The sequence below is a fragment of the Urocitellus parryii genome, chromosome X (assembly GCF_045843805.1).
Source record: "Urocitellus parryii isolate mUroPar1 chromosome X, mUroPar1.hap1, whole genome shotgun sequence".
Lineage (NCBI taxonomy): Eukaryota > Metazoa > Chordata > Mammalia > Rodentia > Sciuridae > Urocitellus > Urocitellus parryii.
In genome coordinates, this window is record NC_135547.1 from 95,924,271 (window position 1) to 95,938,981 (window position 14,711).

The window sequence follows — 14,711 nt, forward strand, 5'->3', positions numbered from 1 at the left end:
GGCGGGCTCTTGTACTGACACTCGGGGGGTGTTATTTGGTACAGGAGGTATTTGTAACGAATTCCGGGGAGTGCTGAGCACTGAGGGCATGGCGGACCCTTGTATTGATATTTGGGAGGCATTATTGGGCGTCGGAGGTCCTTGAACTGACATTTGAGAAGGGATATAGAGTGTACGAGGTACTGGTATTGGTAACCAAGGATAGCCGGAAAGAGAGGGCATGATGGATCCATGTACTGACCCTTGGGGGGAGTTATTGGGTGTAGGAGGTGCTTGTACCGACAGTTGGGAAGGATTATTGGATATAGGAAGTCCTGGTACCAAAACCCAGGGATAGCCAGACATTAAGGTTGGGGTGGGCTCTTGTAGCGACCCTCGGGGTGTGCTGTACACTGAAGGTGCGTCTGACACTACTGACTCTTGATAAGAGCTAGGCATAGAAGTCAGGGAGGACCCTCGTCCTGACAGCTGGGAGGAGCCCAAGGGCAGGGTAGATTCTGCTCCCGATTCCCGCTGAGTGCCAGCGTCTTGGAAGGAGGATGGGGAGGACCCATCTAAGGTGGTTGACTGACTGGCAGGTGTGAGGACATGATCCTTAACTCCTTGGGAGCTTAAGCTCCTGGGGCTAGCCGTGGAGCTGTTATCATTTCTCTGGCCAGAACTAGTGCTGAGGTGGGAAGGCGCACTGGAGCTCCGGGACTCAGTAGGGTTCTCAGTGGACAAACTAGATGGGACATCAGAAGTTGGTTGGGATAGGGTCCGCCACTCAGAATGGGTGCTCCACTCAGAGTTGCTCGAGCCTGTACCCGCGCTGGAGACTAGGTTCTGGACCCCGGCAGGGAGGTCCCGGGATTTGGAAACCAGCCCCGCCTCACGCCCCCTGCCGCTGCTGCCCACGCCAACGCCTACGCTGCTGTCTTTGCCTCTGCCTTTGCCGCCTCTGCCGCCGCCGCCGCCCGAGGTGGCCACACTGTATGCGCTCATGGTTCTTGAGTTCGCGGGGCGCTGGCAGAGGCGCCTGCCACCCCTAGCCTCCCCTACCCGCGCTTGCCTTGCGGGGCCCCGCTGTCAGGAGTCTGCGCTCTCAGAAGCCGGGAGGGAGGGCCCAGCCCATTAGGAGGCGGGGAGATGAGGCGCTGGTGTGGCCTAGCTCCGCCTTCCCCGTCTGCAGGCCGCTGCGCGCGCGTGCAGAGCTCTGCAGTTGGTAGTGGCCAAGTGATACCATTGCAGAGGGGAGGACAGTGGCCCGGCGAGAGCAGGGGCGTAGGTGTAGGTGTGGCCAGGTGGATTCTTAACTTGTTGATTTCTTTCTTACACTTCAATTAAGAGGGATATTGGCGGCAAGGGGCTTGGAAAATCAGATATCTGAAAGAAACAAACGCGGTGGGCAGGGTCGCAAAACCACGTCCTGGCTGCACTTGGTCTGCCCCCTTTGTGACGTCACTTAGGGCCTGGTGAGGTCTGCGCAGCCGCGAGCTCTCCCTGAAGAGGGGAGGGGTAAGGTGGAAAGTGTCACTTGGGGGAGTCCTGTTAGTTATTGGTTCTTTATGTTTTTTTTTTCCCCCAAGCTGAAATGCTTAATTGAAACAGGTAGGCAGGAAAAATAACTCGGTTATCACAGATTAAGCGGGACAGGAATATAAAAGTGAAAGTCAAAGGATGGCTAAGGCACAGAAACAAATAAAAAAGAAAATGTGTTTCCCCATTCTTCTGAAACAGCGATATGTAGTGCTTACACTTCATTGTGCAGCCACTCTTCTGTCTTGCTAGTTTTATTTCTTTCTTAAAATCCCACATTTTCCTGTCCTTCTAAAATGGAATTTGTCATCACTGGAACCCTCAAATACATGACAGTATGATATGAATTTAGGGTAAATGATGAGAACTCCAAGATATTAACTAAATATGTGTTCCTACCTATAAAAGTTTATCCTGCCTGACCAACAAACATCTTTTGAACAAGCTGTGAGGAAATATAGATGTAGTAGTATTTATCTGTATTTAATAGTTTTTACCACCTAGAAAAGGATTTGAAATTGAACTAAATTGGGATCATTTTTATCTTATTAGACTCTGAAGTAGTGAGAGAGGAAATAATAAAGAAGCCAGCTCTTTCTAATGTAATTCTGCCCACTTCTCTCCTTATTCATGTTGCTTTTATTTTGGTTTTCATTCCAATATGTGATCTCACACTATTGCTAATGCAAGGAACGGGAAATATGCCGGCAACACAAGACAGAGGCCATTATCATTCCAACACAGTCTTGTAGAGGTAGGTTTTGAAAGCCCAGACCAAAAATGGAATCTTGGTTTATTGTGGAATCTGACTAGAGTTCATTGAAAAATAGAAGTGAGACAGAGTGAACAACCTGATTGTCTATAACCTACTCAACCAGTCAATTGGTTACAGTTTAACTTGTTTATTTGTTATAGTTTAGTTACTTGGCTACAGGGTCTCCTACAACCAACCAAAATGCAGTTACTGCAATTAAACTCTGTATTGGTTTGGTCTGTTGGAAGCAGTGCAGGTGCCCAATCCAAATCCATGACCTATGCAAGTTTTTATTTAACATGTATTCTTACCACACTGGAAATTACCTTTGTGTGAGGAAATGTAGAAATGTTCCAGAAAGAGGAAACAATGTGAGCAAAGGTCCTGTGGTAGAAAGAAGCATGGTTCATTGGGGCAACTAAAAGTCAGCCAGTGGAGCTATGGCAAGGGGGAAGTGCTGGAGACAAAGCTGCTGATGACAGCTGAGCTAAGGTAAGACTGTTGATCTGGACCTGGGAATATAACTCAGTGGTAGAACTCTTTCCCAATATGCACAAGGTCCTGGATTCTACCCTAACACTGATAAATGTCCTTTTCCTTTATCCAAAGTACACTGCAAGATTTTTAAGTAAGGAATTATGCCCAGATTGAGTTTTGAAAAGATCTGGCTTCCTGCCATGTGAATAAGGGGCAGAGGGAAGCAAGAAAAATAAATAGATACAGAAAGGGCAAAGTTAGGAATTCTTCATAGAAAGAGGTAAAAGTGTCATAGACTAAAGAGCTTTTTGAAAAGGGCTGCCTAACGCAAGTTGTGCCTTTTAGTTCAGGGTGCACCCAATTTACAGAAAGCTTACAGGGTGGAAGCCAGGAAGATAAATACCCAGCCTTCATGTTCTGCCTCCCTCCAGTCTTCCACTGATCCTATCTGTAGTCCTAATCCAACCCCCAACTATGTGACAAGGAAACCTGTTGATGCAGTTCATACAGATCAACCATTAGGGAACAGAACATTGGCACAAAGGGAAGTAGTGTTGAAGTGAGAGCTAAATGAGCAAATGGATATAACACTCAGTGTAGTACCTGACATGTAATGATTACTCAGTACATATTCACGTGTTAATTTATAAAAGCTACATTATATATTCATAGCATGTATTATAATTTATTCAACAATTATATTCTTTTCATTTAAATTTTTATTTTCAGACAGGGTCTTGCCAAGTTGCCCAGGCTGGCCTCTAACTTGTTATCCTTCCATCTCAGTTTCCTGAGGATCTGAATTACAGAAGTGTGCTACTGTGTGCAGCTTCCAATAGTCTTTGTGTTAATCAGTTTTTCCATTGTGACAAAACATCTGAAAAAATCAACTTAAAAGAAGAAAAGATTTATTTTGGTTTACAGTTTCAGAAGTTTTAGTTCATGATCACTTAGTCCATTGTTTCTGAACCTGTGGTAAGGCAGTACATCATGGGAAAAGGCATGGCAGAGGAAAACTATTCACCTCATGGTAGCCAGGAAGTGGAGGGAGAGAAAGGGAATGAGGGAGAGGGACAAAGGAGCCTGGGACAAAATATACCTTTCAAAGGAACAACCCTGGTGACCTACTTCCTCCAACTAAGCCCCACCTCCTAAAGTTTCCACTAGTTTCCAGTAGCCCATTTAGCAGTTAATCTATTGATGAGGTTGGAGCCCTCATGATCCAATCACCTCCTAAAACTCACACCTCTGAACACTGCTGCACTGGGTGTTCAAGCCTTCAGCACATGAACTTTTAGGAGACATTTCAGATTCAAACCATAACAGTTTTGTCTTTTTTATTTTTTTTTTACAAATTATTTACAATATTCATACATATTCTTTTCATTAATACAGTCATATACTTAAATGAATTTGAAACTTATTTCATCCATGAAGAATTCTCTTGGTTAATTTAGTTGAGATGATGATGTTTTCTAAACATTAATTTGGGTAATTTATATTTGACAGCCTTATTTAACATCTTTTTAAACAGGTCTTCATCTCCAGTATACTCAAAGGAAATTGTTTTCTTTATCCCTGATAGTAAGCAATTTTTTTAAGGATAATGTATATGTGTTTGAGCACGCATGTGTGTCTGTGTGTGTGTGTGTGTGTGTGTGTGTGTGTCTGTACAATCATAAATTCTGTGACTTTTAAATTTTGAGTTTTTTAAGATATGAAAAATTGTACTCTATAGCTGTAATAAAAACTGTAATGCATTCTTCTGTCATGTATTTAAAATAAAATAAAATCAATAAAATGGAATAAATAAATAGAACCACAAGCACCAATAAATAAATAAATAAATAAATAATTTTTGAGTTTTTTTTATTAATCCCTATGATAGAACTTGGTTTATTGCCTCTAACTTGGTTTATTGCCTCTATTATAAGTGTTTGGTTTCTTCCTGAAAAATACCTATAATTATTGTTAAGGTTTGCATCTTAAGTGTCTGCCATAAGTTCATATCCTAATGACTTAGTTGCCAGCCTATGACACTATTAGGAGATAGAACTTTTAGAGGTGGTGGGCCTAGCTGGAGAAAATTGGGCCACTGAGGTGTGCTCATGAAGGGTATATTAGGACCCCCAGACTCTTCTTCTCTCTGTTTGCTTTCTGGCCACCATGAGGTAAATAGGTTTCCTCCACTATATTCTTCCACCCTAATTTACAGCTTTGGCACAGATGCATACTTACTGAAACCAAGCAACCATGAACTGGAACCTCTGAAAGGAGTAAGAGTAGAATGCAAGTAGGGATGGAAGTGTTCTTCTGCATGTGCTTAAAATTGTGTATCTCCCATTAGGGAGTCTTTGTGGGCTTAACTAAACCTTCAGACTCACAAAACTACCTATATTTGGCATCAGTTTGCTCAACATGATATAGAACAAAAACCACAACTTGTAGCAGGCCAGTGTTCAGTGTTTACTTTCCAAAGGAGTCCTTGCAGCAGATCATAAAACAATCCAAATAATGGACTGCAGCTTAGTCTCCTAAGCAGTATTTTGGTAAAGTAGAACAAGATTCACATCAGACAAGTGTGGATCCTAGATTGTCTTAACAGACTTATACCTCATAGGAAGTAATGAATTTTATAATTCCTCATGTATTGTATCTAGGGATCATATTAAATGCCACTACATTAAAGGAAGCCCAAAGTTATGGCTTTTTTATTATTTATAAATGTTTAACTGTCTATCAGTCCAGAGGCTATTTCCAGTGAGAGGGCACATAAGTAATATATTGATTAACAAATTAGGAACAACTTGAGCATCAAAAGAAATTATGAGGGCTTGGGCTCAGTGGCAGAGCACTTGCCTCACATGTGTGAGGCACTGGGTTTGAGTCTTAGCACAACATAAAAATAAACAAAGAAAATAAAGGCATTCTGTCCATCTACAACTACCAACTTTTTTTAGAAAGAAAGAAATTATGAAGCCAGGTGTGGTGGTGTATACCTGTAATCACAACTACTCAGGAGGCTGAGGCAGGAAAATTCCAAGTTTGAGGTGAGACTGGGCAACCTAGTGAGACCCTTTCTCAAAATAGAAAATGAAAAGGGCTGGAGACATAGCCCATAGGTAGAATATCACTGGGTTCAATACTCAGGATTGTTAAAACAAAAACAAAACAAAAGAATTTTGGTGATAATAATACATTAATAAAATCCATCAGCCAAAATAAGTCATAAATCATACAAAGAAAGGGATTAAAAATAGAAAGCTCTTATTTACAGAAAAGTATTAGGCAGTGAGTGTGGAAGGAATTATTTTTAAAAAACACTCTTGTAATAATTGATTGGAGCAAGAATCTCAGTAGGTACTGAAAACTTTGAAAGACTATTGGGAGACATTTTATTCACAAGTTCTTCAAGTATCACTCCACAGATTATTTTATTAACAATAAGGGAAAACTTACTTTACAAATAAGAGATCTGACGGTTACCACTTGAACCAAATGATTTAACTTCAGATCACTAGTCATGATTAATCTAATTTGTCCTTTGATGTAATGCAATAAGTCTACAACCTCAATTATGGTGTAATTTTACTAAAAATGTTTAACTTGAATATAGTCACAAGGAAACAATCAGATAGAGCTAGAGACAGGATACTTTAAAAAACAACTGGATTTTTAAAAGTTGGTATTGTAAAAAATTAAAAGGCAGAATAATTGTTAAATATTTTTTTTAAAAAAATAGGGCTGGATGTTTAACTCAGTTTTAGAATGCTTGCCCAGTATGAAAAGGGCCCCGAGTTCCATCACCAAAAAAAAAAAAAAATGAAGAGAATAAATTGATATGGCTAAAGACTATGTGAGACTTGATTGGTTGGATTCTGGAGTGAAAGATGAAAAAGCTATAGACATATGACAATTGAGGAAATTTAAATATGAGCTGTATGATATTATTGATTAGTGTTAATTTTCCTAAGTGTCATATTTAGGTACTACTACAGTCATGAAGGAGAATATTCTTATTCTTAGATACAGGTTGAAGTTCTTTGAGGTGAAATATCATAAGTACTTCGATTTATTTTTAAATAATTCTAGAAATATCCAGACAAATAATTGAAGTATGCTCTCCCCCACAACACACAAGCACAGAATCATAAAACAACTGGTGTATCTATGTGAAGGGTATATTTGTGTTAAACAAAATATTCTTTTAACTCTTCTACAGATTTGAAGGTTTTTTTTCAATATTAAGTGTTGGGGGAAATCAGTTCAATGGAAAAAGTATTTCAAACCCAAAATTCTTTACCAAAATAAGTTACTAATTATGAAGGCAAAAGAAAATCACCTTCATACAAGCCAAAAATAAAGCTTACCTCTTTTTCTGAAAGGTAATTTGAAGATACATTCCAGAAAAATAAAGCTGAAAACTAGAAAGACTGTCTCATGAAAGGAGCTGTCTAGAAACCCAACAAAATAATTGGAATGACCACCAGTCAGTAGTCCAGAAAGTAAATAGAATTTATAATTCAATGGGCTCTAAGAATATAGTGAATTCCCCAATGGAGATATAGAATAAGTAAAGTTGAAGACATTAACACTACAGTAAGTAAAAGGATGGGGTTCAGAACACATTACCTTAAAATATTGCACATTGCCATTTGAGAAAACAGCTGAAGGAGAAAGGCCACTCTCACCTTCCCCTTGTCATATAACTGTGAAGCATACCAGAAGACCTCCATTCAAGTGGTGCTCTCCTTATGCCTGAAGAAAATTCCCTTTTCTACAAGAACATACAGACAGAGGGGAGAATCTGAAGAAGCAGATCTTGCTAACTCCTCCATGTTTATTACCATTACTTGACCCTCTTTTGTCCTCCATTTATGATTGTCCACTCTTCATCAAATTGAAGCATAAAAATACATTTTACATATTTATTTAGGTCTTAATTTCTGAAGACTCCTATGTAAAATTTATATTAGATAAATATATATGCCTTCTCGTATTAATCTGTCTTTTGTTATAGGGGTCTCAGCCATGGCCCTAATATGGGAGGAAAAGTATTTCTTTTCTTCTACAGAGGGAAATTATTATCCTCTTAATTAACAACAAAAAAAAGTCAGGGTTGAGGGTATAGCTCAGTGGTAGAATGCGTGCCTAGTTTGTATGAGGGTTAGCTCTCCAACAATGGGAAAAAGGAAAAGAAAAAAGAAAAGAGAGTCAGAGAAGCAAATAAAAATGAGGTATAACTGAGCAATTTGTTACATTTAAGAAAAGTGAATCCACTTCATCTCAGCACTAAGAAATTCTCCTTTTTGTGGCACAGTGACCATGACTTGAAACCAGAAAGAAAAAGTATTGTATAATTATGCCATGCTATTTGGCTCTACAATGAATAGTTTTCATAGTATCATGAATTGGTATTGTGGTAAAATAAGCACTCCCATATGTTGCTGCAGAAGTATAAATTTCAGTAGTCTCTTTGAGGATAAAATATAATTAAAATCTTAAAAAAATATGCCCTTCCACCTAGTAATTGAACTTGAGGGAATTATCCTAAGGAAATAATTACAAGAAGAAATTTAGCTATAAGCACTTCCATTGTTATATAAGTGACCAAAGGGGATTTGTTAAATTTGTTTTGGTTTACCCATAAAATGATGACTGCAGCCACTAAAAATTATGATATATATTTTATTCAGGAACCATCATGGCTGTCTTAATCTATTGATTTATTTAAGAAATATTTATCAAGTACCTGTTTTATTCTAGGCATTGTTCTGAATATCATGGATATATAGATAGCTAATAAAGCTTATATGGGCCGGGAAGTAGCTGGGGTTTGAACTCAGGGGCTCTTAACCACTGAGCCACATCACCTGCAGTTTTTAATATTTTATTTAGAGACAGGGTCTCACTGGGTTGCTTAAAGCCTTGCTAAGCTGCTGAGGCTGGCTTTGAACTCGTGATCCTCCTGCCTCAGCCTCCTGAACCACTGGGATTACAGGTGTGTGCCACTGTGCCAGGCTAAAGCTTAGATTTTAATGGGAGAGAAGAATGAGCAGAGAAAACAATAACTCAATGAAGAGAGGTAATGTTTCAGATGATAAAATTTCTCTGAAGAAAAATCAAGCAGAGTAAAGAGAAAGAGAATAATAGGATACTGTATAATATTTTGTATAAGATGGCCAGTGAATTGTGGGGCAGAGCCAAGGAGATATCTAGGGAAAGAGCATTCCAGGAAAACAACAATGACAAAACAGCAAGTGCAAAGAAATAATGCTAGAAATATGCTTGCCTTTTTTGAGGAAGAGCATAGAGAAAATATTGGAGTGGAGTGAGCAATGAGGAAACTGGTGGGAAATGTTGGGGGCAGATTTTATTGGGCCTATGTACTATGCTAAGGAATTGTTATTATTTTTTCCTGAGAGACAGGAACCATTTGAAATTTTGAGCAGAGGAAGAAGATAATTTGACTTTAATTTTAGAAAAGTAATACTGTTTGCTTTGTAATGGATAGACTGTAGAGACCTTTATCCTGGAATCTCATCACTTCTACCAAATTCTATTGTTTTATAGAAGTGATGCTATGCAACTTCTGAAGCTAAGCCATTGTTATGATCTGAATGTTTGTGTTTCCTCAAAATTTATATATTGAACCTTAACCTTGGAGACAGTATTGTGAAATGCTGCCTGTGGGAAGTGATTGAGGCACATGCCTATAATTATCCCAGCTACTTGAGAGACTGAGGCAGGAGGATCACAAGTTCAAGGCCAGTCTAGGCTGAGGCAGGGGGATCACAAGTTCAAGGCCAGACTTGATGAGACCCTGTCTCAAAATTTAAAAAGGGAGTGTGGTGAAGTGCAGCTTAGTAGTAGAGTGTCCCTGAGTGCTATCTCCAGTACTGCCAAAAATAAAAATAAAAAAGAAAAGAGGCTGAGGGATACCTTTCTGCCATTTCTACCATATGAACACACGTAGAAGGAAATGAGAAATGGACCCTTACCAGACACCGAATCTGCTGGTCTTGATCTTAGACTTTCCAGCCACCAGAACTATGAATAATAGATTTCTGTTGTTTATGTTACCCAGTCTAAGGCATTTGTCAAAACAGCCAGAAAGGATTGACAATCCTAGAAGGTCATGAATTTTCTACCTGGTTCTCTTGGGATGTTTGCTCTGGTTAATATTCCTCACCACACAGAAGTTTGACTATTTGAGATTTCCATGCTGAAGGGTCCATGTGTTAGGTACTCTGGTCAACAATCCAAGGTCAGTTTGCAGCTGAAATTCATCAATAACTATCATGCCCATGAATATACCATTTAGGATGTCCAGCTCAGATGAGCCTTCAGACAACTAAAGCCCTGGATGGCACTGGCTGCAACAGCATTAGTCAAGATTGCCTGAAGTTTTGACCTACAAAATCATGGGCAAAATGAAGTGGTTATTGTTTCATATAACCGAAACACCAGATGAGAGGTGACTGTAGCTTGAACTTCAGTGGTAGAAGTAGAATTTGTCAGATGTAATCATGGCACACAAAAATGATTATGTTAAATTGAGTGAAAAAAAATACTCAGCATAATAAAACATTTAAATCAAGTGTGGTGTCAATTGTATAAAGCAAAATGTATAGGATGACCACATATGTATAATATGTCAAAATACATTCTACTGTCATGTATAACTAAGAACATAAAATTGTATAGGATGAGTCAATCCCTGAAACACAAAATAAAGATTTAAATTATTATTTGGAAACAATTATAAATTCACAGGAACTTGAAAAATATGACAGAGAAACCCCTTTATATCCTTCATCAAGCTTCCCCCAAAGGTAGCATTATATATAACCATAGCACATTATGAAAACCAGGAAATGTGATTATATAGGTTGATACATGCTCACTAGTATCACTAAAGTTATCTCTGAGTGATGGTACACATAAGACATTAGCAATTATACTTGACTTAAATATGTATCACTATTAAAATGCTAATACTTCATCTCTAAAAATCTTGTTATTTGGTAAAATCTAAGAAATATTTGTGGTCAAATTGCCTGTATTATACCAGTATCAATTTTCTGGTTTGGCCCTCCATTCTCCTCTCCATTCTTCACTCCTCCTACATACATCTGTGCACCAACAATAGTAACACAATGTTTTATTATGTCACCCCTTTGTTGTTTCCTGAGCTTTATTCTCCATATGATTTTTTTCCTGGATGTTCCCTATTCATTCTTCTAGACCAAACCATTATCTCCTATGAAGCTATCACAGATAGGTTCTATGGAAAGCTGAAACAGACGGAACTAGGAATGGGAAAGGTTTATTGGGAAAAGCACTATTGAAAGGAGATGGGGAAGAAGCAGGATTGGGTAGGAGAAGTCATGAGGGATCGATGCAGATCTGAAAAGTTGCTGCCAGCACAGAGGGACCTCTAAGTAAAGGGCACACATCAGAGGAACTCTGTGATGGATATTAATGGCTGGTCCAAAGTACTGTGGCCCTGATCAATCATATACTAGGGATTACCCTAAGAAGACTGCTTTGCTTAGTCATTGACTTGTGCTTCCTCAAGAATATTGTGAAGTTAATGATAAAGCTGAAGCAGATTCTGAAGAAAATCATAGCTGGAGGCTGTCACTAATTGTACTCTTCACATCTGAATGGAATCTTTTATTGCTTGTTTATTAGAACTGGGAATTGAACCCAAGGCTTCTTTACCACTACTGAGCCACATCTTCAGTCATTCTTATACTTTATTTTTTGAGACAGAGTCTTGCTAATTTGCTTGTGATCTTCTTGCCTCAGCCTCTCAAGTTACAAGTGTGCACCACCGTACCAGGCTGACCAGAGTCCTGTATTGAAGGAGGATATGAATAACACATCCCCAGGGCTAGCTTCACGGATGTGTGACCTGTGCAGTAACATGGGGCCCCATGCTCGGAAGGGCCTTGCCCTTAGTTTGACTCCCTGCTGTCACAGTTTTGAAATTCTTAATAATTTTATCTTTGAACTTGCATTTTGTGAATGAAGCCCCTTGAGACTTCATTAGCAAATAGAATATATGTGTGCACTGAGGAGATAAGTGTAACATGCAAGTACTCTGCTCATTGTTATCCCAAGAGTGCATCATTTACATGTAATCTTACCAATGCCCTTTTTGAATGACGGTTTTACATCTTTGTTTTGCATCAGGTCATGCAAATTATGTATCTGGCTCTGACTGAACCCTCCTTGATTAGGTTCTAGTTCTGAATTGATATCTATTCCCTGGTCCCACAACAGGCATTTCATCTTGTACTATGTAACATATTACTGCATTTAATATATTAATACAAATACATTAAAATTTCCATTCATATGTCTATTGCCATATGTGGTACTGATTTTATTTAGTATAATTCCACTCTTAAAAAGTATAAATGCCACTTTGAATAGTTTTTTGTACAGGGTGAGAGATAGGAATCTTGTTTAATTCTTCCACATATGGATATCCAGTTTTTAAAGCACCATTTGTTCAAAAGTCTTTTATCCAACGTATGTTTTTGGCACCTTAATCAAGGATCAGATTACGGTAGCTATGCAAATCTGTCTCTGTGTCTTCTTTTCTATTCCATTGGTCTTTATGCCTGAGTTTTTTGTTTGATTGTTTGCTTGTTTTCAATTTTTTTGTTGTTTTTGTTTTGGTAGTATGGTTTTAACCCAGGGTTGCTTAACCACAGAGAAACATCACCAGACCTTTTTATTTTTATTTTTTTTTTTTTATTTCAAGACAGGGTCTCACTAAGTTGCACAGGGCCTTGTTAAACTGATTGTTAAACTGAGGAGGCTGGCCTTAAACTTGTGATCCTCCTGCCTCAGCCTCCAGAGTCACAGGAATTAAAGGCATGTGCCCCCGTTTCCAGCTGCATGTCTGTTTTTATGCCAATACCATTCTATTTTTGTTACTATTGTTCTATAGTATAATTTGAGATCCAATATTGTGATGCCTTCAACATTATTCTTATTGCTCAGTATTGTTTTGGCTATTCTGGGTCTCTCATTCTTCCATATGAATTTTAGGACCATTTTTTTCTAGTTCTGAAGAATGTCATTGGTATGTTGATATGAATTGCATTGAATCTGTAGATCAATTTTGGTAATATAGCCATTTTGACAATATTAATTCTGCCTATCTAATGACATGGGAGGTCGTTCCATCTTCTAAGGTCTTCATCAATTTTTTCTCTTCGGGTTTCTATATAGTTTTCATTGTAGAGTCTTTCACCTCCTTATATTTATCCCTGGATATTTCATTCTTTGATGCTATTATAGAGGACCAAAGACCTAAGAATTAGACCAGAAACATTACAACTGCTAGATGAAAAATATAAGGTCAGTACTCCAGCATACTAAGACTTCTAAAACTCAAGAAATAAAACAAGGAATTAATAAGTGGATGGCATAAAATTAAATAGTTTCTGTACAGCAGAAATAATAATAATAATGATTAAATAGTTTCTGCACAGGTCACACATCCGTGAAGCTAGCCCTGGGGATGTGTTATTCATATCCTCCTTCAATTGTTTAATTAAGAGTGTGAAGAGAAAGCCTACAGAATGGGAGACAATCTTTACCAGCTACTTTTCTGACAGGGGATTAATATTCAGAATATAAATAGAACTAAAAAATACACTTCACATCAAACCCAGCAACAACCACAAATAACCTGATCAATAATGGGCAAATGATCTAAACACATTTCTTGAAAAAACAAATGCAAGTGGAGAAGAAATATATGAAAACATATTCATAATCATTAGCAATCAGGGGAATGCAAATAAAGACCATACTGAGATTTCATCTCACTCAGTTAGAATGGCAACCATCAAGAATACAAATAACAATAATTGCTAGTGAGGATGTGGGAATAAGATACAATTATACATTGTTTGTGGGACTGCAAATTACTACCACCACTTTGGAAAGCAGTATGAAAATTCTTTAAACAACTAGGAATGGAGCCACCACATGACCCAGTTATCCCATTCCCTTGGTATTTATACAAAAGAACTAAAATCAGCACACTGTAGAGATATAGGCACAACAGTGTTAATAGCAGCACAATTCACAATAGCCAAGTTATGGAACCAGCCTTGGTGTCTGTCAACAGATGAATGAATAAAGAAAATGTAAGCTGGGTGCAGTGGTGCAAGCCTGTAATCCTAGCATCTCAGGAGGCTGAGGCAGGAGGATTGCAAGTTCAAAGCCAGCCTCAGCAAAAGTGAAGCACTAAGCAAGTCAGTGAAACTCTGTCTCTAAATAAAATACAAAATAGGGCTGGGAATGTGACTCAGTGGTCGAGTGCCCCTGAGTTCAACTCCCTTTATCCCCCCGCAAAGAAAATGTGGTATATATGCACAATGGTGTTTTACTCAGCCATAAAGAAGAATGAAATTATGGCATTTGCTAGTAAATGGATGGAATTGGAGAATATCATGCTAACTGAAATAAGCCAGACTTATATGTCAAGGGTTGAATGTTTTTTTTTTCCTCATATGTGGCAGCTAGAGAGGAAAAAAAAGGACTAAGAAAAGACACCTTGGGGGCTGGAATTATGGTTCAGTGGTAGAGTGCTTGCCTTAGCATGTGTGAGGCACTGGGTTCAATCTTTAGCACTACATAAAAAATAAATAACTAAAGTTATTGTGTTCATCTACAATTAAAATTACTCAGAAAGAGGAAAAGGGATCTCACAAAAATAGAAGGGAGACCAAATGGTCTTTATTTGCATTCTCCTGATTGCTAATGATTTGCTAATGATTAGAATAGAGGAAGGTGATCAAGAGGGAGAGAAGAGGAGAGGGCATGGGAAAGCACTGGAGAATGAAATCTACCAAATTATGCTATGTCCTTGTATGACTATACCACAATTAATTCTGCTTGTATATACAACTGTAATGTAATAATTACTCTA